This window comes from Haemaphysalis longicornis, unplaced genomic scaffold (assembly GCF_048455015.1).
Source record: "Haemaphysalis longicornis isolate Haplotype H1 unplaced genomic scaffold, Haemaphysalis longicornis Haplotype H1 scaffold_1, whole genome shotgun sequence".
Taxonomy (NCBI): domain Eukaryota; kingdom Metazoa; phylum Arthropoda; class Arachnida; order Ixodida; family Ixodidae; genus Haemaphysalis; species Haemaphysalis longicornis.
In genome coordinates this window covers 212,357,500-212,374,230 of record NW_027526203.1, presented here as the reverse complement: position 1 = coordinate 212,374,230, position 16,731 = coordinate 212,357,500, and positions in this window count along the sequence as shown.

Genomic DNA, 16,731 nt, shown 5'->3' with positions numbered 1-16,731 from the left:
GAGTTGTGTCGTAAGCTCACGGGGACTGTTAAATTAATGGTATCCACGTAAGGAGACGGGTGCAGCTAAAGCAAAGCAAACACATGCCACTGAATAATGGCGGGTTCACCCTTGAAGGATGGCAATATTCAGAAACCTTCATCTGGTGCTTCAGAGGAATACATCGCGCTGGTGGCTGTTGACCAGGCCGTCTTTAGAACGTAGTACAGGGGTCAAGATATAAATTGTGATAGAGGAAACTTTTCGTAAAGGTCGGGAAGGGTCAACATACGCAGCCACCCATAGCTCATTCTACCGCTCTTGTGTAACTTGTATGCTTTATTTCTTATGTCAATCAGTTTCAGTTATCGGGGTCATTTGCACTGTATATATTACCGTTTTCTGAACAAAATTTTCTGTTGGCAGTTGCGCGCCGTTCTGAGTTTTAGTATTCTGTGTCCGTTTCTTTTATCCGCAATTTCGCATGATGAGCTACCAAAAAGTGTAGCAATTCACGTGCTGATGTGTTTGGCACGACCCTCAATATCGGGTACGCCAATGAATAACGAAGGCGCCTACATTACTCACCGAGCATACTTATGCAGGCGAAGATTGTGTTGTTCATTTTTGCATTGGGGACGTTAGGTTGATCTTCCGTCTGTTAGTACTTTCCGCCGGCACTACATAAAATATTTAAATGGCCCAGTGCATCGAATATTCACAAACTCGGGCATAAAAAAAGACAACGTTAAAAGGGAAGGAAGCGCGCAGCTTTCCGTACGACTGGCGGTGTTGTGTTTCTTCTCCATTTTCGCTCCGGGTATCTCTCTAAAGGGGAGTTTTCAGGCGAGATATATTTACCAACCTCACTGTAGTGTTTAGACTTATGTGTTCGTATTGCAATTTTGTATTCATGGGGCGATGTCACGGAATAACAGGCAACTGCTGCATACTTACCTGGTGCGGATGAGGCTATGAAATTACTTTATAATGTTCATGCGAAAGCATTTCTTGGTAAATACCGCACAGCACCAACCATGCAATGTACCGTATCTCCACAAGAATGCCTAATTGGCAACACTGATAAATTTGTTCGTTATAGTGCAAATGGGAATTAGTGCTCAAATGAGACAAGGTGGGTCAAAAATATTCACGCAAAAAGCAAGCCCCCGCGAAGTTCCCTACAATAGCCCAAAAGTATCGCAATTTGGCTACTCATCGGAAAGTCTGGCGCGCGCGCGCACGCACACGCACGCACGCACGCACACACACACACACACACACACACACACACACACACACACACACACACACACACACACACACACACACACACACACACACACACACACACACGCACGCACGCACGCACACACACACACACACACACACACACACGCACGCACGCACGCACGCACGCACGCACGCACGCACGCACGCACACACACACACACAAACTCAAGATGAAGGAGAGCTGCGTATGAGTGCACCTGTATTCGTCGGCAATCGTCCAAAATTGTATGAATTTTCTGCTCCATAAGGCTGATGTGTTCATGAATATTGAAATTAGCATAAGGACATGTAGGCATGCTGGAAAAATGAATGAACGTGAGCTTTGCCTGCACGTGTTTACAACATAGTTCTTATTTTAATTGTTGTAAGCGTGGAGGGAAAGGGAAGGAATGTCCGGTACTTGTCTCTTGAAGAGTTTTTGGCGTTGCCCAGAGCCGCGCAATACGTTACATTCAACCTGCCGTCTGCTAACATCGTGTGCCACCAGAATGTTTCCAGACAACCTCTTTTCAACGAACATAATTTTTAGGTGGTTTAAATGGGGAAAGAGCGGGGTGCCTTTGTTCTTTTTTTTTCTTTTATAGGCGGCCAATTAGGCAGCGTGGCACCGCCTACATATAATTGCACATGCAATTCAATGGCAGCATCAGCCCACAGAACAGGGAGTGTCGTAAGGTTGCGACCAGGCAGAGCGCTGTTCTCTGGTGTCTCGCGCGCCGTGGCCACGCGCTGCTGATGCCGAAGCTGCGTCTGATGATGATTATAAAGGACGCTTGCGGTTGACAAAGACATGGCTGACACAATTCTAATCCCACATAGTTTTTTGTTACATCTATTTCTGACCAACACTTTTTTTGTAGTCTGTAGCAATGTCAAGCCAGCCATCCACAGGCGACGTAACTGACGCCTTATGAACTGCAAAATATATCAGCACATTAGTTGCTAAGCTGTTTCATGGAAACGCACGCTTGTTGACGGATGTTGAGAGAAGCAATGTGTCGATCCAACCACGCTTTGAAGATGGCGTGCCAACAATTCAGAAGCCCAATTATATCTTTCGGGCACCGGATGAGAGTTTTTTGTCTAACTGGTCATTGTATTCATTGTCACGCGAAATGATGGTCGAGACATTATTTCGACATCCCACACGCCCTAGCCACATATCACTTTGAACTTTAACCCAATCTGCGTCTAGCCATGACTATATCGCGATACTAAGCAAGATGCATTTCTTTATTTTTCAACGGGATTTCCCTCATAGAGATCTTTAATTTGATAACCCACATGTCCTAGCGGCATCATTTTTATATTCACCCAATGTATGACTCACCATGACTATCTCATGATTCTAACCAAGAAACATTTTTGTATTTGCCCCACGCGATTACCCTATCGAGACCTTTAATTTGGTGCCCCACACGAACGAGCGGCACCATTTTGAATTTTAATCAAATCTATGACCCAATATGACTATCTCATGATAATCGCCAGGAAGCATTTTTGTATTTGTCCCACGTGATTCCACTCATCGAGACCTTTAATTTAATTGGCCACATGCTCTAGCGGCAACATTTAGAATTTTAACCCAATCTATGAGTCACCATGACTACCTGATAACTGTAAACAGGAAGACTTCTTTTTATTTATCCCATGTGATTTTTATCACCGGGACATTTAATTTGATACCTCACACACCCTAGTGGCATCAAGTGGAATTTTCACCCAATCTAATCCTCACCATGACTGTGTCATGGTGCGGTCAATATTCGCTAGAAACGGACGTCGCCCGTACCTTTCAGCTGACACACCATTTGAAACTGAGAAGGGGGTGGCGCATCTACGCCGCCGTCTCCTCCACCCTGCTTCTCTTCTTTTTTCACCCCTAACAGAAGGAGTCGAACCACCACCCTCTCCCACCTTCCCAGAGGAAGATAAGCATACTTAGTGATCTAAGCAGTTGATAGTCACATGCTTAGGCCATTTAAAGTGGTCGAGAGGAAATGCCGATCATCATCAAAATTCTACAGAAACTTTTGAAGATCAGGCACCGCCCAATAAGATAAGGCGCAGCGGGAATGCTGTCGCATCCGCACTATATCTAAAAAAGTTTTGTCTTTCTCTATAAAAAAGTTTTGTCTCCGCACTATACCCGAGTGCCGAGCCCAACGCGGCTCATGAAAATGAACAGCAAACGTCTATAGCTGCCTCCTAGCTGACGCAAACACTTGCCCAACAATCACGCCAGTTACGCAACGACAAAGGAACGCGCGTGCCTAATCTTTGCGGCTGCTGTCCTAGCACAATCGTGGAGTGACTGCTGACTCGTAAAAGAAATAGCATCCCCTTAACGTAATCTTCAAGCTAACAACTGTATAAGTACTACCATGAGCCACGCAGCGTTACTCAATTTCATTACACTGCCGCATGTTACATGGTGTAAAGGAATACGTGCGTTCGCTCAGTCACCACGGCATGTAATAACCTGATTGGCTCATTTACTTCGGCTTTAATACGGAATTTTATGTCCACAACTGTGGCCTATGTTCACGCCGTAGAAAGTTCATTGAGGCCTTTACCTACTCGAATTCTCTCTCAGCTCTCCCAGTCTCACACGGACTTGGCGTCGCACAATTTCAAACGGTCTCATGCAGTCTCACTTGTACTCAGACTCAGTCGGGCTCAAATGCACTCGGGATCACTTGGGCTTAAACTCACTCGGACTCAGGCATACCCAAACTCAGTCGGGATCACTTGGGCTCGAACTCACTCAGGCTCAGTCGGGCTCAAACTAAACTCACTCGGGCTCAAACTCACTCGTGCTCAAATTCATGTTGCCACACTAGTTTCTCGCACACTCAAACTCAAACTCACGCGTGAGTTTGAGCCCAGATGAGTCTGAGTGGTTGGACCCATGAGTCAGTCCGCCTACTTCTGGATGGGACAGCCTGCAGTGTTTTCTGTAACCGTGTGCCTCCCGTAGGAGCCCATGATATTAAGTGCGAATGCACTTCTTAAGCGACCCTGAATCACGCGTCCACCGCCGTCCGTCCATCCGCACCACATACCCACTTAGGGCGATTGGCCAAGAAGAGTTCCTAATTTTTTTAGCACATACCCACTTAGGGCGATTGGCCTAGTCCTCCAGCGCGCCACCGCGCCCGCCGCCCCGCCCCGAGCCTGCCCCCAGGCCACCGACGCCATCGACGACTGCTGCTTCGCCAGGAGCGGAAGTCGGGGCGAGTACTGCGGCGTCTACCTCGTCGGTCACGTCTACGCGAACCTCGTGTCGCACGCCGTGTCCACCTCGCCGGTCAGGGACGAGTCGCCGTACAGTGCCGTCTACACCGACGCGTACTCGGGCGACGGAATCGTGGTCGTCACCCTCTACCTCGCGCCAAACATCTCGCGCGACGACGTCGTAGAATACGTGGACGCGGCGATGGAGAGTGTGGCCAGGCGCGTAAAGCCCTCGGACCCGGTCGTGGTTGTTGGGGACTTTAACGTGGACGTGCGAAAGGGCGGCGAGTGGTTGATGGAATACATGCTCGCCAACCACTCCATGACGTGCCTACCGCTAGAGGCTCCCACCACCATCAACGGCAGCTACATCGACCTGGCCTTTGCGAGGAACTGTCTGATACTGTCTGTGTGTGTGATCTCCTCGAACATACACTTTAATTCACCAAGATTTCCAGAGAACGACTAACGGGGTGTGTGAATCCCCACTTGATCACGCGGGGGTGTTAAATGCAACTAACGGGCGAATGCCAACACAGTTCAACATAACTCCCCCTCATAGCATCACCCGTGCATTCGCACTTCCCCATGCTCCCCTTCGGGGAAATGCGGGTGAATTTTTTGTTATAAAACTGACTGATAGTTATCTATGTCACCCACTCAGATAAAACTGCTATGCAGTCCTTTGCGCACACCGACGTCGTACAATTTCTTTCGGAATAGTTCTGATACAACACGGGTTCCTCTACCGGTTCCCTCCAGTACGAGCCCACGTATCGACGGCAGTGAAGATTCCGAATTGTGCCTAATTTCATAGTGAACTAACAGTGACATGCAACGAATACCTCTATATCTGCTATGCCCAGTGGCATATTGGCCCACCAGGACATCACCGGGTACTACCGCTGAGTCTGATAATATGGTGACGAGGAGGAATAAACTTTATTAGTGAGAAAAATAGAATTGTACCGCGGTGCTATGCCAGTCCTGCTCGTTGCACAGTGATAGATAATTCGTTCAGGTGTCTCTTCAGTTTTTTCCTAACCCGGCTGACCAGCCTGTTGCATTAACATCATAGGCTGACGCTCTAATGACCTCATGATCTTACGTAATTAATCAGAAGTCGCTCTACCATTAAGTGACAATGATTCACCGCCATTGCCGTTAACTTCTTGCGAAAAAGGACAAAAAAGAAAGACCTGTTCGCTTTGTGACTCCCGGCCCACTTCTTTTCCAGCTATGAGATTATTAGCGCCAGCATATTTTGTTTTTGTTGGGCTGTAAATTGACGACAATTTTCGACCACACATTACTAACGTGTCTACTTCGCTTACACGATTTGCCCGTGCGTGGTCGACGTGTTGCTTATATTTCTGGCCGGAGGCATGGCGCCGTTCTAATTGAGGTTACCCGCAAGTACTCCTACACGTCATTGGCGCTCGTCATATGGGCCTTACGTTATCTCAGTTACCTTATATAGCCTTACCTAAACGGTTCTTTCGGCCGACTGCGTAGCGTAAGGCGGGGGTGACAATGTGGTAGAAAGTTGTCCCGAAGAAACGGCAGTCGTATTTCGCCCGCTGCACTGTCGGGCACAGACTTCCCAACGTGAATGGTTGGAAGCCTTTAGACTCCCCAAGCTAACTCCAATCCTTTACTGCTGTTTATTAAGTAATTTCTCCCGGTCTTTCTTTTTTTTTATCTGCAGTTTATGCGTCAGTTCCTGCATGGTGGACTTCTCCTCCGCGTTCACGGTCGCCCGTGCGGGGATCGTCGCTCTTACTTCGAGGAAGTTTATGTGGCAAGGAAATGAAAAGAGCAGCTCCACCGCATGTGGCCCGTGGCTCGGGGAGAGGTGTTTGCTTTAGGGCCGGAAACAATGTCAACAAGCAAAGGGGCTTCGTAGGGGTAGAATTTACGAGTGTAGTGTTGAAGGCTAACAAGGATATACTCTCTGCCAACGCGTTGGTGTGGTGCCGCAGGAACTGCAGTAGGAGCTTGGAATTTTGTCGCTAGTGAACACTTTGTCAATGGAAGCTTGTAAAGAACTCAGAGGAAGTGAAAATCTTCGGGGTAATTATAAAACGCTGGGGCACTGCCCCGTAAATTCGACGAGGTATTCAGGTGCCGCTTCCAAGCTGGCGGCCGTTAAAAATGACGTAATTGTGCAAACTTTGTCCATGTGGCTTACCACCGCGACAAAAGGTGCGTCCCAGTTCCCAATTTTACTTATTTGAATTTTTCGCGCCTCTGCTTACATCCTCTTCCTCCTACAATTCCATTCCTCACTGCACATTCTTCTCACGCTCCCCCCTTCGCTCTCCCTCCCTCTCATATTTTCCAGTTACCCATTCCATCTTCCCATTCCCTTTCCTTCACTCCTCGGCCTTACCCCATCCTCTGCATTTTTTTTTTTTTTTTTCATTGGGCGTGATGAATCCCTTTTTCCGTTATTTACAGATTTTTCATTGGGTTCAGGTTCATTACTTGGCTTCGGGCTTGACCCAAGCTAGCTCAAACTGGCTTGCAAGCTTTGGAGCACTTTCAACTGCACTCGAATTTTCGAGAATGGAAATATTGTGTCATCCAATACTACACATAAATAGAACGGTAACGTTCGGAAGAGGAACGATCGTTGCGCGAGTAACTCGGGAAAACTGACGTCTTAAAAAAAAAGTTCGCAGCGTATATTTGCTGCGAAATGTTGTCGAAATAAGATAGTAATGTCCCTCCCCTGCCATGTAAGTAACACCCAATCCTCTCTCCCTCTACCATCCCTCACTCCCTTCCTCTTGCCTCCAGCTTCTCCTATGATCAGGGCACGGAGGATAAGGGCAATGTAGGTGTGTAAGATCCAATTCAATTTTCCGGCGTTTTCGCTGTTCGCGCGCCATTTGTTAGGACCTTTCGTTTCTGCGGCGCTTGGCACAGCTCGGGACGACATGTTTTTTTGCTTGCTTTCACCTGGCCCCTCTCGGACACCCTGTTGCGTTGCTGTTTTTTTTTTTTTTTTTCATTTGCTATTGTAAAAGCCAATTTAGCGTGTGTTCTCGAATAAAACAACGCTGGTATTTTCAGTTGCGTAATTATATTTTGCATCAAATGTTCCTGAGGTTTCCTTTGCGCTCAACAATGTGGGCTTGTGTATGTCATGGCCGCAGTTTTAGTAGTTTTAATCGATCTCGCCTGTGTATAGTTCGGGATATCAGGCTTCTCTTTTGGGCGAGCTGTTGAATCGAGTCACAGGCAGATATACCGAAATTTTAGCGTTTAGAAAGCCCAGGACAGACCATTGTCGTTCAAATCGGCCATTTCTGGTGGCCGGATGTGACGTACGTTATAGCACGAGGGCGGGTGAGCAGATAGCGATCGCTGCTGAGTGCGCGGGGCGGGCGGCGGTTTTTGTATTGTGCTTTGCTCAGCACAACTGCCACAAATATTTTTTTGCGGCTAGTGAAGTTATGTGCAATCTGTTGCTTAGCCCGAGGTCGGATTCATAACCATGGCGCAGTAGCAATACAAGATGCGGCTAGGCGTCGTTGTAATTCGCATTGGAAAACCGGTCCGGAGCAGTAGGGATTCCCGTTCCGAGTTAAGAAACAGCAGCTTTCATCTTGCTACACACTGAGGTTCAAATTCTAAAATCAGAATGAAGCCGTAAGTCTCCGCACGAATCTGGCTTATTGGGGGATAAAAGGGGAACAAATTTCCCTATTTGTTGGCTCAAAACTTTCGCCATGAAACATGTTCACTGTACAAAATTTGTCTTAAGTAGTAACTGACATATGTAACCTTACAAGAGTAAATGTTTTATTGCGTCAAAAAATAATTAACGTTGCTTGTCGTTCAGGAGGGAAGCAGTTTCGTTAGCGCTTTCAGTGTGCGAAGGCAGTGGACTGCCTTTGCACCGATATGTTAATTTCCACGAACGAAGAAAGCTGTGTTTGTTCACGCAGTTCCCGAAGAACAGGGCTCACAATATTTAGTATCTGATCGTACAGCAACCTTATTTAGATGGTTAAACTTTTGGAAAAGGTCTGAAGGAGGAGGGTTGGTGGAGAGCTTCCTAGCGAAAATAAAACGTAAAAGAGGCATGGTTGTATGCGTGCTGGCGATTGTCATTGAACATAAGCTTTGTGTAAGCCTGTGAGGGCTTAAACAGACTGAACTTTATTAAACGGGCTTATACGATTGGCACCCTACCCGTACCACATAGGTATTACGCGTAAAAAATACTATATATACACACACACACACACACACACACACATATATATATATATATATATATATATATATATATATATATATATATATATATATATATATATATATATATATATATATATATACTCGGGTTAAGGTCTCCTTAACCCGAGTAGTCCGAGTGGCGCTGCCTACCACCCCCAAGCGCAGGAAAATAAAATACCTCAAAGGAGTACTGACACGAAATTTCAAAGCTGAGACAACTATGTAAAATGCTTCCTTTTTATCAGGAGATATCTCCCAGGGAGATATCTCCCAATCAATTTTAATCTTCGTTCGCACGAGAAAGCCCAGAGCGGGCCGACATGACATCATCTGATACTTGCCTCAAACTGCCGACGTCGGCGCTCAAGTGACGAAACCGACGCGATGGGTGTGGTTGGCGCGCGCTGCTCTGGCGTGTGTACACGTCATGGTTTTGGGACTGATGTCATGCTGCCCGGGCGCGTGGGGACGGTGAAGACCTCGGCCGGTCTGGGCGTGAGCGTGCGCTCGCTCGCGCGCGCGTTCAGAGTGGCAGCGGTACGGCAAGAATGGTGACGTCACGTGATACATCCTGTCATGGCGGCCGCTCGGCGTTCGTTTTGTCCAAACCGAAACTGACACGAATAAACGACGCCGTCAATGAACGTTTACACTGCGCTCGACCGTCTAATGTATCATTGTACGATTGGTGGGCTGATAGGCACGCATAGCAGCGAAAAAACGTAACAGGAAAATTTCGTGTCAGTACTCCTTTAACATAAATATCCGAGAAAGTGGCGGGAAAACAGTCCCGCCGGTAGCGTAGTGGTCATCGCACCAGACGCCCATTCTGAAGGTTATGGGTTTGGATCCCACCCGGCGGGCATTTTTTCTCCGCTTTCTTTCGGTCTTTCCAAATTCTTTATCTGTTTCAGTGACCTACCTCATTCGCCCCTTTGCTTTTGGAGGCCTTCTTGACTGCCAAACCTGACTGCTATATATGTGTATATATATATATATATATATATATATATATATATATATATATATATATATATATATTGCAAGCACTGTAGTTCTCCGTGGCACAATATTTCGCTGATTTGAATCTTATGTGTAATCATCATCACCTGTCATCCTTTTCAGTAGTGCTTCATGTTCGTCACCTGTATATGATCATTATCATCCCTGAGGCTAGTGCTGCTTGGCTGTGCGTTCGCCAAATAAACGGCGTCTGTCTTTTCCGCTCTATCAGTGAGCGACGTCTCCTTGAAAGCCTCTTACACGCGGTGGAGGTGCACCTCGATCCCGCCCTCTGGCTCTCCTAGCGCACCCCTGGAGCTACGTTCAGGAAGACGCCTTCAAATGCCAACCGGGCCAATGGAACAGGACGTCCCGACTCGCACCGCCCCAGCAACGGCTTCTGCGCCTCCTGCGTGGACCGTTACCAGCCGCCAACGGGACCCCATATCCTTCGCTGGTCTTCGCGGTGAAGACGTCGACGATTGGCTCGACTATTACAACAGAGTGAGTGCGTTTAATCGGTGGGATGACTCTATGAAGCTCTTTAATGTCCCGTTCTGCCTTGACAAAGTGGCTAGGACGTGGTTTTATAACAACGCACATCGCCTAGGAGATTGGAATACGTTTACGGAGGAGATTCGCAACATTTTTGGCACATCGGCGAGCCGATCGGAGAGCGCCACGAAGAAACTCTCCCAGCGCGTTCAACATGTAGGTGAGACGTACACGTCTTACATAGAGGATGTGCTTGCGCTTTGTCGCCAGGCGAACGAGGGCATGTCGGAGAACGACGAAGTCCGGCACCTTCTGAAAGGCATTAGCACATTTGCCTTTAATGCTCTCGTCGGTCAGAATCCCACCACCGTACGCGACGTAGTTGCGATTTGCCAGCGCTTGGATGCGCTGCAGTCCGCTCGCATCCAGCAGGATACCCCACCAGCCTGCCTTCCACCCGACACGGAGCTGCGCTCTTTGATACGTAGTATCATTAGGGAAGAACTTCAGGCGCAGAAGACCTCTGGACTCTCTGGTGATCGCCAGTTCTCCTCTGGTGCCACTTTGCGTGACCTGGTTAAAGAAGAACTGCGTCTCATGGAAAGCCGGCCCTCTACCGAACACGCTGCTCGACAGCACGTGGCTCAGTACGCCGAGATCAGCCCACTACAGTCAGTCTTCCCGCATCCTGCGCCTGCTCAGAGTCATTTGTCTGCCCTTTCTCCGAGACTCCCTGAGCCGTACAGCCAGTACTATGCTCCTTGGAGACCTCCCCAACCCACGTGCTTGTACTGTGGTATCAGGGGTCATATTGCCCGATTTTGTCGGCGGCGTCAACAAGACGAACGTGCAGGCCTTATACCGGACCGCAACACCTACCGACCTCCATATGGATTTTGTCAACGGGCATATCATTCCCCTCCACGGCCTTTTCCGTCGACCCCGGACACACAGGACGTTCCTAGAAGTTCCCGCCCATCGCGGCGCCGTTCACCATCTCCCTTCGGGAACCGCTCGGTATCGCCCCTTCGCCCCGCGTCTCATGCTGCTGACCTCCGCCCGGAAAACTAACCTCTGCAGTTTTTGAGGGAAAACTGCTATACCTGGTAAAAGTACAATTCCTCCGCAGCGGCCATCGAACATTTTATCTGTCGTCGTCGAAGGTATTTGTGTTGATGCTCTTGTGGACACTGGCGCCAGTATTTCAGTTATACATGCAGACTTGTGTGCTCGACTTCGTAAAGTGCAAACTTCCTACTCTGGCCCGACTTTGGGTGGCGCAAATAATGTTTTGATTCAGCCCTCTGGGCAGTGCACGGTACGCTTACTTATCGACGGCCTTCGGCATCATATCCCGTGTGCGGTGCTGGCGTCGTGTGCTCATTCTGTTATTTTGGGGTGGGACTTTCTCTGTTCAGCCTCAGCCGTCATCTCTTGTTATAGACCAACCATTGAACTTTCCAATGAGCAAGTTTCGGGTGTTTGCAGTATGCCTCAAGTGAACCTCATAGTGGCTGTTGATTGTGTTCTTTCCCCAGGACTGGATACTCTCCTCACAGTTCGATCGGCCGACATCAGTGAGGGGGACATTTTAGTCGTCCCTTGTGCCAGCCTACTCTGTAAAGGAGTCGTGATAGCTACGTGCCTAATACGCTTCTGCAATGGGTTCGCAACCCTTCCCGTGACCAACGCTAGCCCCGAACTGATCCTGCTGCATGAAGGCACCACAGTGGCCTCCACTCATCAGGGAGAGGTCATTGATGTTGTTACTATCGGCTCGTTGTCAGCTCTTCCGCGTTCCGTTTTTTCGGACATTCTACTTCAGCGCTGACCGCCACCATTAGCCCCGACGTCACGCAGGCAGAGGCACAGTCCTTATTGGCCTTACTGGACAAGCACCGTTTGTCTTTCGACTCCTTTTCCAAAACGTTAGGCCAGACCACTGCCGCAGCACACCGCATACAGACAGACAGTCCTTACATCATACGTCGTCGCCCGTATCGCGTGTCGGCGTCTGAACGAAAAATAATTGAAGAGAATGTCTCGGATATGCTCAAGCGAGACATACTTCGTCCCTCCGCGAGTGCCTGGTCTGCTCCTGTTGTATTAGTTAGAAAGAAGGATGGGTCAGTTCGCTTTTGCGTGGATTATCGAGCCCTCAACAAAATTACCAGGAAAGATGTCTACCCGATGCCAAGGATTGACGATGCTTTGGATTGTTTGCAAGGAGATGAATATTTTTGAAGCCTGGATTTACGTTCAGGGTATTGGCAGATACCAATGTACGAGGACGATAAGGAGAAAACAGCATTCTGTACCCCCGACGGCTTATACGAGTTTAACGTTATACCGTTCGGGTTGTGTAACGCACCCGCAACCTTTGAGCGACTCATGGACACTTTTCTACGTGGCCTAAAGTGGAAGACCTGTTTGTGCTGTCTGGACGACATCGTTGTCTTCTCGTACACCTTCTCTCAGCACCTGCAGCGTCTGGATGAAGTGCTGACCTGTCTCGCTAACGCCGGCCTACAGCTCAACACAAAAAATGTCATTTTTCCAGCAAGGCCATCAAGGTCCTTGGCCATGTTGTGAGCAAAGAAGGTGTCCGGCCCGATCCTGAGAAGATTAGCGCAGTCATGAGCTTTCCACGCCCGCAGCAACAGAAGACGCTCCGCAGCTTTCTTGGCCTGGCTTCCTACTTTCGACGTTTCGTGCGCAACTTCGCCACCCTCGCGTCTCCGCTAAACCAGCTTCTCCGTTCTGGCACGCCTTTCCTATGGTTTGAGGACTGCGAAAAATCGTTTCAAGCCTTAAAAGACGCGCTTACCTCTGACCCTGTGTTGACCCATTTCGACGACACCAAGCCAACCTTATTACATACTGATGCAAGCGGGTACGGAATTGGTGCTGTTATTCTCCAGCGCGATAACCAATCTAGAGAGCGTGTTGTGGCCTATGCCAGTCGCACTCTTAGTTCCGTAGAGAAAAACTACACCATTACTGAACAAGAATGCCTTGCTGTCGTCTGGTCGGTATAAAAATTCCGTCCCTACTTATACGGCCGCCACTTCACCGTAGTGACCGATCATCACGCCTTGTGCTGGTTGTCGACGCTGAAGAACCTTTCGGGCCGGCTCGGACGGTGGATTTTGCGATTACAGGAGTACGACTACACTGTACAGTACAAATCAGGCAAAAAACACCTTGATGCGGATGCCTTGTCACGATGTCCCCCTGGGTCGACATCGGACACCGCTGGCGATGTTTCCTCCACTGCACGAGATACATCCTTGGCTCCCATCGACCTTGCGCCATCCGTTGGGTGCTCCGAGCTGGTGTCTTTTCAGCAGGCGGACCCGCACTGCCGAACCATAACTGACCGACTGTCTGGGTTGGCGCAGCCTCCTAACAGCCGTTTACGACGCCAGCTTGCAAAGGACACGCTCCGCAACGGGGTGCTCTGCCGCGTCAACCATCACCCTGCTGGAGAAAAATGGGTGACTGTAGCTCCTCGGGCTTTGCAGCCAAAACTTTTAGAAGCCTTTCACGATGACCCAGCTGCTGGCAACCTCGGCTTTCAAAAAACGTTTGATAGGATCCGAGCTCGCTTCTTCTGGCCTGGCATGTCAAGGTGCGTCGCTAAGTATGTCATCTCCTGTGCATTGTGTCAGCATCGCAAACGCCCTACAACGGCGTCTGCTGGACTTCTACAACCAATTCCTTGTCCGGTGGATCCTTTTGACGTGGTGGGTATTGATCTATACGGCCCTTTACCATCCACCTCATCCGGCCACCGTTGGATCGTGACCGCGGTTGACCATTTGACGCGTTATGCAGAGACGGCCCCTGTTCGCTCTGGCTGCTCCAAAGAAGTCGCCGAATTCATCTCACATAACGTGATCTTAAGCCATGGCGCCCCCCGGGTTCTACTAAGTGACCGTGGCAAAACATTTCTTTCAAGCGTCTTTGCAGACCTTATTCGTGCATCGAACACCATCCACAAAATGACGTCCTCATACCACCCCCAAACAAACGGCCTCACGGAACGCTTCCATCGTGCACTTTCGGATATGACCTCCATGTATATCGGACCAAGCCATACACTCTTAGTCGCGTCCCGGATGGCGTCCTAGTTGTATGCGGTGGGCAGTCTCAATACCGTGATATAAGAGGCCCTGACAGGTTTCTTTTCCGTGACAAAACCTCAGGTGGTTGCATCACGCTTATATGCTGCACCAACGGCCAGTGTCACGGCTATAAACTAGCAGACAGCCTGACGCCAGAAATAAAATAAAAAAGGGGGGCAATCGTGAAGCTCCGAGCGATATGTGTGGCTTGCGGCGCATGCGCGTATTCCTCCTCACACAATCGCCCACGAGCTACTTTTGCGGTGGCCGACGACGCGCGCCCGACGACGCGGCGAAAGCCGAAAAACCTTCAGAAATGTCTCGCGCGCACATGCGCAGTAGAAGTGGAAAAAAGTTCGCGCGCGGCGAGTTGTCGTACGGTGATTTGTCTCTATCGCGCACGTGCGAGGAATTTGACCGCGAGCAAGTTGGGGTCCCGCGCTTTGACTCCTGCTCTGTGTAGTTCATACTTAGTTCCGAGCGTTCACACTTCCTTGACCACGTTCGCTTCCGCTGACATCGAATGTGTGCTTCGATGTTCGTGCAACAGTGGAAACAACTGCAAATGCGATGGGAATATTAGGGCCACCGGTCACGCAAGCCGAACAGCGACGACATTTCAAGCCGGCTCGTGTGTGTATTGCGGCCATAGCCCGGTTGAACACGAAAGGATAGATCCCTGGACTTCTTGTGTTTTTTTTTCGAGGGGTGGGGGGCGCAGACTGTAAAAAATAGGTGTTTGCAGACAATTAGTAAAGGCCATGAAATTATGCCTTTTTCGTCGTCGTAAGAAGCCCGCGCCAAAACCGTTCTCCGATACCCGGGGCTGTACGGTAAATTTGAAGGGCTTTATAGAGATGATTTGGTTTCCCTGTGCGACGGCCGTTTTGGGATCCAGGCGAAAAATGAAAACGCTTGCACATGTGATGCACTTCCGTTGCCGTAAAGAGTACCGTGGTGTCGTAAAGAAATTGCATTTTTCCATGCGTTTCATTGTCCAGGTCAAGGCACATAAAACCCAGTTTGAATTTTGTATTTTTCAATATTCCATGGCCACTGCTTGCCATTTTCGGTAGGCGTAGCAAAAAGTTATGTAACGTTTTTTTATAACTAGGTTTTCGCGTCATCGTTTCGGCTCGTGACTTTTCTGGCGCGTTGAGTAGTCTGGCTTCTGCGGCGATTTGTAAAGTTCATTACGATGCGTTTAAGTGGTAAATTTTTCACATGAAGCAACATGTATAAGTAACACCAGCACCGATCTTGTTGTGTTCGCCACAGCTTTCGTCTGTCTGGAGTGTCAACTCGCGGTTTGCAGAAACATGATAGCATTGGCAGCGCACACGCGGCGCGTCGCCTGATTGAGGCCTGATAAATCAGGTTGCAATATACTGAGATTATGAAGGTAAAACCTCATTGCATAAAAACAGGTCATGAAGATGTTCCAGAAGGGCACAAATTAAAAATGATTTAGGGAAATTGCAGCCATTGCAACCCATTTATTTGTGGCATTGTTTTATACGGCTTAAACTTTCGATGCTCTAGGGTGCGTTCATCCCCAAGTGCTATGGTTTTGGTGAACTACCTTGAAAGTATTGAAAATGCTGAACCGCGGCCTTGCGCTTCGGCGTACAATAATATAACTCGTTAATAACGGAAGCGCGAATGAAACGAGGCCACTTAAAAAAATTGCACGAATTCCGAGAATTGTCTGCTAATGCGCCGCATTTTTATGCCGCTTCTCTTGAGTGTAAGTCTGTTAGAGCCAATTTTATTGGTTTTTCAAAGCCCGGTCCGTCCAATTATCTCCATTTACCCTATCAATCACTTACTTGCGCCAAATCTGCATTTTTTGTAAATGAAGGGCGTAACAAGGCTCAGCATTTCCGTATTTTTTACTGTCCTTGTTCTTTAGTTTTTCATAATTCTGTTCGACCAATTATCTCCATCTACGCTATGATAATGATTAAAATCGTAATTTCAGCTAAATCTGCATTATTGTGGAAATGCAAATCGTTATACAGGTCGCCATTTTTCGTCATTGTTTTATATTTTTCCTAATTTTTAGTTTCTCAAAATTTTGTTTGACCAATGATCTTCATTTACGATATTATAATGAATAAAGGTGAAACTTCCGCGAAACCAGCATTTGTCTGGAAATGCAGGGCGTTACAAGTTACACGGCCGGGCGCTTATCTGGCCTGCGCGAGAAAACGCTAAGATATTTGTTGTGTGCTCACGATCCATAAAAGAAAACGCAGTATCTGGCCTCCCAACGGCTCTTTACCTGGGCGTCGACACAGCAATTCTGCAGGCGTCGCGACACAATGTTAGGTAGAGTGGGTGATTT